At 44.1% G+C, this 11,316-nt stretch overlaps 1 protein-coding gene across 3 annotated transcripts in view; it reads left to right on the top strand.

Moving 5' to 3' along the window:
- The first annotated feature begins 4,639 nt into the window (after nt 1-4,639).
- Nucleotides 4,640-11,316, top strand: part of syt1a (synaptotagmin Ia) — a 53,446-nt gene continuing 46,769 nt past the window's right edge. Inside the window, exons 1-2 of one of the 3 annotated variants that reach the window (XM_088284547.1) lie at nt 4,640-4,796; nt 5,012-5,069. The gene's annotated coding sequence lies outside the window, so the exon portion shown is untranslated. The remainder of the gene's footprint in view (nt 4,797-5,011; nt 5,070-11,316) is intronic. The other 2 variants (XM_088284556.1, XM_088284565.1) reach the window with 2 other exon arrangements.

Here is an 11,316-nt window from a genome sequence, read left to right as displayed (position 1 = left end):
GTCTGCAAGTCATTTGTTGTCGTGTCGCTGGCCTCAGCCAACTTGATGTTTTTGTTTCTGACAGGCGAGCGCGTGACGCGAACGCGGCAGCGGCGGATGACTCACAAAGTCCGAGCCGAGCGGGGAGGCTCGCCCGTGAAGGTCACGTCGCCGTTGCCATGACGGCGCCGCCACCGCTGCCGTGCCGAGTCAGCATGCCACAGCGTCAACACGCGGCAGGTCCAGACGGGCGGCCATCTGTCAGCTGCTCTTACGCTACTACGCAAAATGGCGGACGAGACGTGCGGAAGGGGCTTCACGTGGGGGGCCACCGAGCCAAATAATCCACAGAGGCAAAAGCAAAAGCAGGCAAGCGGCACGTCTGATGTTTGCGATAGCCGCCAAAAGGCACAATAGAAGTCAAGAAAAAGTAGAAATAATCCGCACTCCAAAAATGCCACACCATTAAATCTGGAAGGAAAAAAAATCATACATTTGAACTAAAATATAAAATAAGCAAATGTAATGTAATATTTGTATTAAAAAGTTTAAATTGGTTATTTAAATTATGAATAAATAAATTATTCATAATAAAAATAATGATGTATTAATTTTAAAAATAAAAAAAATAAAATAAAATTCAAGCTGGATTTTGTAAATAATACCAAAAAAACTTTCAATAATACTATAAAATCTATGTGAATTTAAAAATGTTATTACATTTATACTTCATGAAATTATGTTGACTGACAAATTTACGCCTGATTGAGAACGAAAAATAATTTATTCCAAAATGAGAAAAAAAAAATTCAACTAAATTACATTTAAAAATCTATATATAGAATTTAAAAAATTACCAAAAATTTTAAATGAGAACTTAAAATTTGTGTTAAAAATTACATAAAAAGAATAATCCACCAAGTCCGTCCGTCCGAGGAGTCAGGCATTTCCTGCCTGGTGCTGTAAGTGTCATTAGAACATGAAAGCGTGAGGGTGTCTCCTCAGGCCGATTTACTACTGGTAGCTTTGCATAATGGCCTACCCCCCCCCCCCCCCCCACAATACCTCCCAGCCTCGCCCCCCCCCCCAGGCCCCCTCCATTACTGGCGGCGTAACAAGCGGAGATGGACGCGTAATGACACTCGCTCTCTCTCCTCCCGACTTATTTGGTTGGAGCGGCGGGCGGATGAAAGGCGCAAGGAAGGAAATAAGAGAACACGCCTGTTAAGTCAACGTCTCCGTTGCATGAAGCACAATTTTCTTTCTTCAGATTATTCTTTTAGAATTTTGAAACAGGGATTTTTTTTTTGTATTTGTTTTATATTTTTTAAATGTTCATGACTCTGCTCACCCGGAACTTTTATTTAATTTTTGGGTGGGGTGATTTGAAAAAAAAAAAATTCTAAATTAAATTCTAAATCATCATTAAAATTTCAATTAATATCGGAACAAATAAAAAAATATGTATTTTAATTTATAAGATATTTTTTAAATAATGAAATTTAACCAATATTAAAAAAAAATCAAAAACTTGCAAAAAAATAAAATGACAAATTACCATTAAAAGGAAAATTCTAAGATAATTAAATTTGAATTCAGATTAAAAAAATGCTATCCAAATGACATTGAAATTTGAAATTGAAACATAGGCTACAATTCAACAAAAGGCCAACAAATTAAAAATGTCAATAAATTACAAATGGAGCCGCATCGTGTTGCCGCGCTCGCCTGCAGCTGCACTCTGCATGTCACGTGACACGCCCGGCTAAAAATAAACCTTCCATCCGACACATCATGTGGCTGATAGGCACACACACAAGGTGATGTGTGTTGTGTGGCACACAAAAAGATCGAATGATTTGGCCTTGAGAGGCTGCGCCGTAATCATTTTCCAACGTGACTGTCACTCTCTGCTAATTGACTCCCAAAAAAAGGAAATGTTCAATAAAACAACAGTTGCTAACGACGGTGTTAAAAGGAAAAACACAAATCTACTGTATGCGTGACCTTGTTGGAAACATCCCATCATATTCTAGCCTGAGGCGTCTTGGCGAGCGCCATGACGATACATCACCTCAAGGCTGCTCGCTGGCCGTGACGGTAAGGGGAAGACGCTCTCCTTACCCTTTAAGTCATATTTGAACAAGTGACCTTTAAAAATCCAACTTTATATTTGTAATATTACCACTGCATTGGAAGAAAAATCAGTTCTAAAAAATTTATGTTGATATTTTTTGGACCTCCAAGCGACCGCTCACGGCTCCCTGGTGGTCCGGGCCCCCTAATTTGAGAACCCCCATGCTAAGTGAGTTTAACAGCCGCGCGTTGACACCCCGGGCTAGATAGCATCGCCGCTTCCCGTTCAGTCGGGAAATAAGCTCTCTGCTCGCTCATGAGCTCCTCGACTCCATTTTGTCGCGACAATAGGAGCCATTAACTGGGGCAGTTCTTGTTTCTTGGATTAGAAATAGAAAAAACAAATATGCTGTCATTTCTATTTGTGCTCAAATGTGAGCAGTGGCAGCTTTAATTGGATTTATTTAGAGAGGGGGGCAATGCATTGTATGACCGCCATTGTTTAATTGACAAGACGAAGGCTTGAGAAACGAGGTGATGAAGTGCTCATTTGCATTTGCAGGAAAAGAGTGGATTAGTCAATCCACAAAGCCTTCATTGACCTGTAACACCTGATCCAGTGAGAAGAGACAGCAATTCCCTGGAGAATATCCTCACAGTACTTATTACTCTTTCTGTTGTATTGACAATTATAGTTTGCAGTTTTTATTCACTGGATAGCCAGAAAATAAAATAAAAAAATTAGACTTTAATTGGGTAAATCGCGGTTGTGTAATTTGTCCAAAATGACTAGCCGTACACAGGCCAGGTCCAGAACGCGCATGCGCAGTTTAGGTTCTTGGTAACCACGCATCTGAGGGATGCCGCTTATAATTACAAAGAACGCAATATGGTTTGTTTGGAGTCTATTAACTACTTGATATGAATATTTAATTATAAAGGTGGCAAAATAACATATATGGGACCCATGATACAATAACTTGCGTATAACGTTTTTTATTAGATTTTTTGTCCAAGTGGGGCTTCTGTCCAAAATGGATGTGGCTATTCCAAGATGGCTGACGCATGTGCAGTTCATGACACACCTGCCGGTGCAGGTACGACTCATTTAACTTCACCGTTACATGAACGTTAAAAAATGTAATTATAAATAAGAACGTGACTCTTGAAGGACTTTGTTTGGTTGTTTTTTTTTTTCGCAGCGGAACGTTTATTCGAAAGTAAGCTGTGGTAATCAAGTCTCCCTTGGCTGATTTCACTCTATTGATTGCCTCATTATTTTTTCAAATGTGATTAAAGTGTCCTCTGGCTTGATGTCACGCTGACGGCTTCATGTGCAGTGCTCCAGTTTTATATGATCGAGGAATATGATGCTAAGCGCACGGGAAAATTGTTTATTTTGCTTTCGGAACGTGGTGATGACGTCATCACGCATACATAACCCCCCACGCCTCGGTGACGTAAGTATCTAATCAATACGAGTTTCAGTTGTACTATTATGACATTTACATAGAAACGTGATCAAAGGTTTGCTAGACGTTGATGTAGACTCCATTTTTTTTATTTCCTTCCTTCCTTCCTACTGTTTTACCTCTTTCTTACTTTAATTGCATCCTTTTTATGTCACTCATTAAATCCCGTCCTTGTTAGCTTGCCTCTATTCATCCTTCCTTCCTATAAGTTCCATCCTTAATCAAGTGAATTTAACATTTGAAAGATGAAATCAAAAAATTCAACTTCCCTTCATTCATTCATTCATTCATGATTCCCTCCATCACACCATTAAAGTTGTCCCTTTTTAGTGCAGGCGGCGTCAGCGGTACCTCTCCTCTTCCCGACCTTTGCATCCCGTCGAGTGCAAAACTGCCGTCTGAGCACATTGTTATGGCTGCAAATGTTGTGTTGCTATAAATAGACGATTGATTATTGGACTCTGGCTGCAGAGCTGCGTGACCTTTTGGAGCGTCTCGCCGAATGGTGCCGCCCACTCCGGCGTGGGCGCCCACTGCGGGGGGGGACGGAAAGCTTTTAGACGCTGAAGTGCACCCCTGGCGACTTCCCCACGCAAAAAAAAAAAGTCTGTTGATAACTATCAAGGCATCGTGTTTGATCTGGCAAAGATCATGAAAATAAGTCAAGAAATTAAATTGAAAATTTCAAAAAGTTTAAATAACATAATACAAAGCCATTTGTAAATATATTTTTTTACATTTTTAAATATGTTTGTTCAGGATATCACTTGTCAACCAATTATTATTTTATTTATTTATTTATTCATTTATTTTTTAGTGGACTATCCTTGCAACTTCCTGGAGTTGAGGTCACCATGGCGACCCGGTCCCTCCTTCTTCAGCTGCCAGCCAACGACCTTGCAGGTGCTTTTGTCTTCTTTCTCTGGGGAAATTAGCCGGGCCCTTGTGGACAAGTTCTTACAAGTCGGCTGCGACGGGTGGAGGAGGGGTCTTTCTTTTTTTTTTTTTTGTCACAGCCTCCTCCCATAGCCAATCACGGCTGAGCGCTCGCCGCTGCGGGATGCTGGAGGGATTCCGAGGAATCGTTCTCCGAGTGTTGTCGTTGTCGCCGGCGACGGATTGTCATCATCATCCAGGCTCCGCCCCCTCCTTCTCCTCCCTCTCTCTCCCTCTCTCTCTCTTTCGTCCCCTCTCGGAGCATTGCTGCCTCTCCAACTCCAGTTGCCTCCGCCTCCCCACCAAGAAGGTGCGCTCACCACCGTCTTCCAGGTAAGACCACCGGCCGCTCCTTTTATTTTTTTTGTTTATTTGTTTTTTTTGTAACTTCCGAGTGGTTCCGTCTCCGGCTGCTTGTTTTCGAACGGGGGTCTCCGATTGCGAGGGGAGACCACGGTGTGTTGTGGTGTGTGGGTGGATGCAGGGGGAGGATGGGAGGCGGCTTTCATCTCCTCAATCTCATCAAATTGTTTTCTTTTTTTTTCCAGGGGATGATTTTCCCAGGAATGGGTCCACTTATTCCGTCGCCTTCATATCCAGCTTAAGGTACTAGTGCACATTTTGTCCATCCTAGTAAGGCAATTCAGCGGGCCAGTAGAAAAAAATGACTTGTGTGTAGTTTTGTCCCACTATGCCCTTAAAACTGCTGGGCTAAAAATAACCCAACGGGCCTTAAAAATAACCAAAGCTGGTTAGAAAATGTTCAGTTTTACAGATGTACTAGTATTCAGTTGTCCTACCGTCTACAGGTAGAAAACAGCAAAACTACACCAACTTTGCTGTATAAAAGTCCACCAGCTAATTGCGAACTCACATTCAAAATGTCATAGACGGGCGAACAAAACCAGCATTGATTTGATGGTAAGGCTTGTATTCTTTATCCTCTGCAAAGAATGATTAATTCTGAATCGCTGTCAGAAGGTTTCATCATCAAATCTCTGTCTTGTACATTTACCGCCCCCTGGTGGCACACCAAAATGAACTTATGATGTACACTATTGGAAGTTATTCAAAAACGTACGGTAGGTTGAAAGTAGGGATGTTCGATCCCACTTTTCTTTTTTTTTTAGCTTCTGTAGCTGTGTGACATTTCTTCATACTAGTTGAACAACTTTGGCAGAACAGTCGGACAACCACTACTAGTGAGGCAAAACTCTGCACTAGTTGCTGCCTGTGTGCTATTACCGTCACGACTGAAGCAAAGGATGTTAGCTAGTTGGCTTCTGTTATGGCACTACCAATACTAGTAGCACAGTTTTGCCTGACTAATAGCATGTAGTTTTACTAGTAACCCCAAGTTGTCCTGCTCGTGAGGACAAAGATGCATATCATAATTCCTTGGTATTCTTACAATATATTTCCCAAAAAGCCAAAAGTGGCACTAGTTACTGAAATGTTACGAGTGAGGAACAACGTCTTTATGATGATGATGATGAGGGGGAGGAGGAAGAGGGGGCAGGTGCAGCTGTTTACCGCCGGCCTCGGGAATATATTAACCAGGAAGCTGCCTGCCGTCCCGGCGTTACCAGGTGACGCGCGCCAAAGACACAAGAGAGTCCAGAACCCACCGGTGGGTGACCACACCCACCGCCAGCACAGGCGGCGCTTCTGTTTACCTTCTCGGAGACGCGGCGGTAACGTCCCAGAAGAAAATGATGATAAAAGAGAAACCAAGATTGCTCAAATTGAGGCGATGAGCTGGACTATTGTACATTTTACTTTTGACGTCGTTACATTTGGGGAGGGAAAAAAAGGGAGGGGGGTTTACAAAAATGCAAGTATTACATACTTGACAAAAAGTAATTAAAGTTTTCACCCTCCAGTTACATAAAATTGACGAGGTTTTCATGAGAAGTTTCAATTTGGAATTTTGTGAGGAAAAAAAAAAATCAAAATCTCAATAATTTGGGATATTGTTGGGAAATGATGCATTTTGGGAGTGTTAATGGTGATAAACAAATGTTTTAATTTTACGGGAGTAAAAAATGTTTGCAAGAAAATCGTTAAAAATGTCAAATATGAAAAATATACTTTGGAAGAAAAGACAAACTTTGGAACGTCACAATAAAAATAATAATTTGACAAGAATAAAATGGAAAGTTAATGACAAAATTGTTCATTTATTTATTAGATGTTCACAAGAAAAACAGATAAAAAAAAAAAAGAGAGAGTTTCTTTGGGTGAGTTTCCATTCCCAGTCCTCCCAGTGGTGCTCTTGCACACCAAACATACGCGACATTCCCTGCGTAAAATAACTAAAACGTGTTCTTCCCGCATAAGTCGTGCCGCTGGCGCTTTCTTAGCGGCTGTCATATGAAGCTCTGCCTTAAGAGGAAATTGCTTGTGGCCCTCGCGCGCGCATTTCTTTAATATCCTGATTCCTACGGCGAGGCGTTCTTTGTGCTTATTAGAAGCCCGACGCGTCACTGAGCCATGCGCCGCATGCGAGGTGCACGCGCATTCGAGAGCATGTACCCGTCCTACAGCGGAGGCATTAAACGACATGTCAATATTCCGCACGTGTCGTGTCATGGTCAATATGATACATAAATACGTTCAATGTTATGTACGTGAACTCTGCGAGTATTCGCAAATATGATCTAGCTCATTTGCTGTCCGTCATGAATTTGTGTCACTCGTGTCTGTCTTGTCGACTGCGCTGAGAGTCTTTAATGAACGGACGCCGCTGAAACTAAACTCTGGTGCGATCGCTTGGCCGGCCGCCGCTGAAACTTGCCTCTGATGTGAACATCCTGGTGTGTCGCCATGGCAACCAAGTCTCCCACCGGGCTGTAGGTTGTCATGCCAGCCGCCTCGCGCCCTCCCTCACTCCCTTCCTCCATTTCTCATCCACTGCCCCCCCCCGCCAACCGCGTGCTCTAGCCAGGTCAGGTGGTCCACCACTCGCCGGAATGTTCAGAGAACGCCATCGGACGCTCCCGGATTGTATTTTGTGTTTATTTTTTCTTTTTGGGCCAGCTTGAGGTGTTTTCCTCCAAAACATGTCCACCCACCCAATTCGACGGCAAAACACTCATTAGCGCGACGCTCGGGGATAATGAGCAGGCATCTGCTTGCGTTTGATTTCGGGCATCTCGCGCCGTCGCCGTTCCAAGATCGTCGTTCTTCACAGCGGACGCTTCGGTGAGGTCTTTGCCGCCGAGCCTCGGGCGCAACTTGCCATTTTCACGCCGCCTTATTTACTGTTGTGCTAAGGAGCCGCCGAGCCGATAAGCGCGCAAAATAAGCCCGTCCTTTCTTATCTCCTAAATGAACGCGTTACCTTGACACCGCCAGGAATAGATAGCGCTCCAATTTCGATGGCGCCGTCACGCTCACGATGGACGCGGCGAGTCGCGCCAACACGTCTTGAAATGTTGCCGAGGACAAGACGTCCCGTCAAAAAAAAAGTTTAGTTTCCCAAGTTTTAGTCTGTTGTCGTCCTTTTTTTTTTTCCCAAGAGGAAAGAAGATATTTTTTCATCCCACAAAGTTAAAAGTTCTGACTTTTTTGCAGCAGAAAAATTTTTCAAGGAAAAAGTAACACTTTTTTTGGAGAATGTAGTAGTATTTTTTTGGGGGGGTGAATAAAAATTTGTTTAGAATATAAAAATAATGACTTTCTAAAGAAAAAATGGTCTAGAAAAAATGTCAGAAAATAATAATTTTTTCAAATTTCTTTTAGCAAAAATTCATAAAAAAATTGAGTCAGTGCTCCATTAGTTGAAGAAAATGTACTGAGGTATTTTCAATTTAAATCCATTTTATGAGAATTAGAGAATTGTTTTTTTTGTCCGCAAAAAATGCAAAAATAAAATAATTGTAAGTTGTTTTTGTGTTTTTTTAAATACCTAAAAAATAAGAAAACAGTCATGCAAAAAAAAAGAAAAGAATATAAATTGCTTACTATTTTTACACATCAGTCATTATCTAATAAAAAGAAAAAAAAAACGTGTCATGTGACTACATGACGATGACTTCTGCAAAAGTGTTGCTGATTGAAGACGCCAGCGAGCCCAATCAGAGGCGGCCTGTTGTCAATCTCGCGCGTCCCCGGAAGCCGACGCTAATTGCATATGCAAATGAGCGGAGCGGAGCAATTTTGCATCAGCTTGCGGCTTTTTTAGCTGATTGCCAGATAAGCACGAATCTCCTCGCCTTAACCAAGCCGCACACGACGCGCTCACGGGCAATGCCGAATCACACGGGGCCTTCATTCATCACGACGAATTGATTAGACTGTCGTTTTCATTTTCGCAACATTTTGAGATCCATACCAAGAATCAATGTACGTAAAAGTCTTATTGAGGAATGAGACACCTTTTGAGGATAAGGAAGTAACTAATCTTGCATGAATATTGTTTTTGTTAATGTTTTTTTCAATCGTAAAATAATCGGTCAATAATCGTTTAAACAATCCGTCTTTCAGGAAGTTCAATGTTTGCTTCAAATGTGCGCCTCAAGCTGCATTAAATGGATGCTTCCAAGCGTGGGGAAAAAATAACGGCTTATCGTCCGGCAAATATGGGAATGCATTTAATGAAACGTATGTATTAAAAAAAAAAAAAAGTACATCATATTCAGTGGTCCATATGCCACTTTTGACAATATTTGCATCGCAGTTCATGCAAAATATAATTTCGTGTTTCCACACTTCCAATGTGTGTTGTTCCTGTCGTGCCTGCTGGATGTACGACTTACCTGGAAGTCGTACGAGGTCACCAACCAGGCCTCCGTCTCCCGTCGGGCTTCAATCGATTCGGAAAAGATAAGCCGGTCAAAATTGTTATCGCGCATCGCTTTCTAGACACTCGACGGGGAACGCCGAAGGCTTCGACCGCGCGGTTTCGCCTCCGCTTACCTGCCGAGCCGCAAAACATCACTTGAACGTCACGCGATGCTACGGTTGTCTTGAGAACGGCGTGGAAGCGCGACACGCCCCCTCCGGCGGTGTGCGATTGACAAAACAACGGCGCCTGAGTGGACGATCAACACGGCCGCTGAGTCACGACGGCGCCTTCGGCTTCGGGGTCAAGCGCTTGCTTACCCGCTCGCCGGACGTTTTCCCTCGTGTGTGTCTGTGTTTTTTTCTTCTTTTTTTTTCATGCTGGATTGACACAGCCGAGCCAAGAGGCCAAGCGCCACCATGAGTGCACTTGAGGAGGGGAAAACACCCTCACACCCCCAACGCAGCATTAGCTTTTGCGTTTCAAGTGGTCGTTATCGTTAAAAGGGTTTTTTAGCGTCTTTGTTACGATTTATTCAATCTTTTAATTATTTTTAAAGCAAATACTTTTGAATCTGGACATGCTAAATACAACTCAAGCGCCCTGACCTTTTATTTTTCCGTAAACTTCCCAAATCCTCCGCACCTGCGCCGTCACACTTGCTTCAAAGTGCTGACGCTGACAAAACGGGTCAACCCGGCAACATGAAAAGTGAGCCAAACTGCCGCGCCATCAAAAATGTCGGCGTGACGGCACGTCGATTCGTGATACGTCGGGGGGGAGGGGAGAAGCGACGTCGCCGTTCTGGCATCATCTCGCCACTCATTTTATCTGCCGTGTGCAGTGGCTCCGTGGAGAACAAAAGCTGCTCGCGCGCACAATGTTGAGTCAATTATAGAAACAATTATAATGTAGTCATCAATTATGAATCGGCGAAGAATAGGACGGGACGGGAGCCGTCGTCATCCGAAACGGGCTGGGAAAACCCCGCGGCATTTCCATTTTACACACACGCGCGCGCACGTGACGCTGCGGCTGGCTGAATTTCAAGGGTGTGCATTTTCAAGTGTGTTTGCCCCCTCCACCCCCACGAAGATGGCCTTCACGCTATCCGGCGAGTTCTCCCATCACAGATTTTTTTCATTTCCAGCCCAAAATGCGCACCCGTGAATCGTTTTCTTCCCTTTGAAATGTTGCATTTCCATGACAACTCTCTCTGCTGCTGACAAACAAAACATAATCTCGCTCTCTCACTCAGCAGGCGAGCGACAAAAACGCACCGTGAAATCGCGTCGGGTCCTCCTGCACGAAAAAATAAATAAATAAATGAAAGCGGCCCGTCCTCGTGAAATCCGCCGTCAAATGATTTTTCCGCGGAGGTCGGCGAGGCCTCGTTCCGCCGAACGTTCATTAAGCGAAAAACGTGAAATCAAAAGTGACTCGGCAAAGAGCGCACCTTCAAAGGTGCGAGCGCTCTTTAGCGCGCCGCTAATGAGATTGACCGGCGTGCACGTTTACGCGCCGCGTTGCCGGCGGCGGCGCAACATCAATGAGGATCCGTTCCACGTCGCACAATTTGCCGGATCGTTTTGCCGACGCAAAAAATCGCGCCAAACACACCCCACGCCGCAAGATAATCTGCCAATCAAGAATTCCGTCTTGATGAGACTGTTGCCGAAGACCAGGTTTTGCCGTTTTTGGTCCGGCATCGTCGCTCGGAACCCGGCTCAATTTCCCGTAAAATTGCGTCGACTTGAATCCAACTCAATCGGCTCGACGTGCAATCCCGACCGTCTAATTAAAATGAGCCGATAATGCCGCGGACTGCGCATGTCTGAGCGGGACGGCTAATGACGGTACGGCGCTCAATTCGATTTGCTAGCCGAGTGGAGAGCGGAAACTAGCGGCGGTGGGAGATGTCGCGTCGGCGGGCCGGCGCTGATGAATGAGCGGTCGCTGGGTGGGATTGGCTTTTTATCTGCTCACGCGAGTGAACGGAGATTGATGGGCCGTGGAGAGCAGAGACGCTCTTGCCTGTCTGGAGTGAGCGGCGCTAAAGACCGCCTC

The sequence above is a fragment of the Idiotropiscis lumnitzeri genome, chromosome 2 (genome assembly GCF_059441095.1).
Source record: "Idiotropiscis lumnitzeri isolate Australia: NSW breed Sydney's pygmy pipehorse chromosome 2, RoL_Ilum_1.0, whole genome shotgun sequence".
NCBI lineage: Eukaryota > Metazoa > Chordata > Actinopteri > Syngnathiformes > Syngnathidae > Idiotropiscis > Idiotropiscis lumnitzeri.
Note: the sequence above shows the minus strand (reverse complement) of the source record. Positions and strands in the feature narration are given on the sequence as shown.